A 2,476-nucleotide genomic window follows, 5' to 3' on the forward strand; every position below is an offset into this window, starting at 1 on the left:
TTTTTTTCCAAATATATGCTTGTTCACAAACCCTCATTTAATTCATCTTATTGAACACACATTAAGTGCTTGCTTTGCTCCTAGCACTGTGCTTCTTTTTCTTTCTTGTCTCAATGGGTAATATCCTGGTGAGATGAATCTGGGTGATATATAGTGTTGGAAGACTTGAGGACAAGATCTGGGCTTCAGGCCAGGTATCCACCCCACCCCACCAAAAAAAGGGGGAGGAGAGCAAAGCTGAACTCCAATATAAAGTTTAAAGTCAAGAAATAGTCTAGGGAAATAAACAAACAACAGAAAAAGAACCTGACCATAACAGTCTTCTATGTTGACAGGAAAGCTCAAAATATAAACACAGAAGAAGATAACGATTTAAAAATCTCAATAAGCAGAGGCTCAAATAAAATTTCAGTTTGGAAACAAGTTCAACCTAGAGGAGCAAAAAAAAAATTAAAATCAAATAAGCGCGGTAGAGGAAAAATGGAAAAAAGAAATGAGAGCTGTGCATGAAAATTATGGAAAAAAATTAATAGCGTGATAAAAGAGACACAAAAATACCAAAGAAAATAACTTCTAAAAATAAGAATTAGCCATGTGGTAAAAAATAAAAAATCAAGACATCACTGAAGAAAATAGCTCTTTAAAAATTAAAATTAGTCAAGTGGAAGCTAATGATTCCATGAGACATCAAGGAACATTATAACAAATTTCTTTTTTTTAGGTTTTTTTCTTTTTATTGAACACGATTACTGGCTTGTTTTAGAAAAAGGATGGTTCCAATTCCTTTCTATCCCCTGGCATGAAATGTTGTATTCAGGGATGAAGACATACATGCATACACACACGCTCTCCCTCAGTGATGAAGACATATACACCCATACCACAGCTACTAAAAGGAGTAGGTCAGTCTAAATCCACTTTTAAAATCCTTATTCGTAGACCCAATCATGAGCACAAGACTTATAGTTGACCAGTTCTTCAGGCTGAAATCACAGGCTGATCTCCTTCTCGGCACTTTTTACAGAATCACTGCCACGAAGGATGTTCCTACCAACCTGAATGCAGAAGTCCCCACAAATGGCGCCTGGCTTGGAATCACCTGGGTCGGTCTCTCCCAGCATCACTTCGCCTGTCTTCACCACATTCAATCCTCCCTGAATCATGGCTACAACAGGCCCCGAGTTCATATATTTCGAAAACCCAGGGAAAAATGGCCTGTCCTTCAGGTCAACATAGCGCTGCTTCAGATGTTCCTCTGAGGCCCTAAGGAACTTCATGCCCACGAGGCGGAATCCCTTCTGCTCAAAACGTTTGATGATGTCCCCGACCAGGCCTCGCTGGACGTCATCTGGCTTGATGGCAATGAAGGCGCGCTCAGTGTTGGCCATGGTCGTGGGTGGGGAGAGAGGAGGGCCAGGTCAGGCAGCCACATGGGATTGCTTAGTCCAGGGTGGGGCGGTGGGGACCGCAGGGTCGGCATCTCCATTATAACAAATTTCAAAAAAATGAAGAAAATGTGAAATCTCATAGAAAATGATTGAAAAATAGATCAAGGAGAGATAATTTAAGAGGTATTAAACTACTCAGAAGCCATGATCAAAAGAGAAAGAGACAAACAGATAGAGACAAAGACAGAGACAGAGAGAGCCTATACATCCTGATGATAATATCACAGCTGAATAAAAATGTTGTTTTAACAAAAGACCCAAGAGATGTATTAAAAGGTAAACATGAGTGAGAAGTCATAAGAAAGTTAACAAGTTTAGCCATTTATCACAAAGATCATGAACTATGCCAAGCTTGACTGAGACCAAGAATGCAGGGCTCGTTCAATATTATGAAAATAAGTGTAATTAATAATAAAAAATAATAATAAAAAAATCATATTGATAGATGCAGAAAAAGCTTTTGACAAAATAAACTACAATTCTTTAAAAAAAAAACACTAGCGGGGGCAGCTAGGTGGCGCAATGGAGAGAGCACTGGCCCTGAAGTCATTAGGACCTGAGTTCAAATCAGACCTCAGACCAAACACTTGACAGGTACTAGCTGTGTGACCTTGGGCAAGTCACTTAACCCCAATTGCCTCACTTAAAAAAAAAAACACTAGGAAGCTTAGAAACAAATAGAACTTTTCTTAAAATAAGTAGAATCTGAACCTATTAACCTCCCTGGCCTCAGTTTCCCCACCTGTAAAATAAGGTTGTTGAACTCCATGGTGTCAGGAGTCCTTTCAAGTTCTAGACTGATGATCTTCTAACAATGTATGCATATCCATGCATGTATAGCCATATGCATGTATATATTTTTTAACCAGGCTATGATTTCCTCAGTATAGGGAGGGAGTCCCTAAAGAAATACTTCCTGTACTGATACAGATCAGTATATAGTCTTTAATTCCCAATCTTCAAGACATGTCTAGGCACAGAGACTTCTCAAATGATTGGCCAAGGGTCATACAGCCAGGATGTGTCAG

The 2,476-nt window shown here is 39.3% G+C and overlaps 1 pseudogene; it reads right to left on the reverse strand.

Annotated features, from left to right (window-relative positions):
- Nucleotides 1-738: 738 nt before the first annotated feature.
- LOC110210234 (nucleoside diphosphate kinase B pseudogene) lies at nucleotides 739-1,545 on the reverse strand (annotated as a pseudogene).
- Nucleotides 1,546-2,476: the final 931 nt, after the last annotated feature.

The sequence above is a fragment of the Phascolarctos cinereus genome, unplaced genomic scaffold (assembly GCF_003287225.1).
Source record: "Phascolarctos cinereus isolate Bilbo 61053 unplaced genomic scaffold, phaCin_HiC Scaffold_7;HRSCAF=346, whole genome shotgun sequence".
NCBI classification, from domain to species: domain Eukaryota; kingdom Metazoa; phylum Chordata; class Mammalia; order Diprotodontia; family Phascolarctidae; genus Phascolarctos; species Phascolarctos cinereus.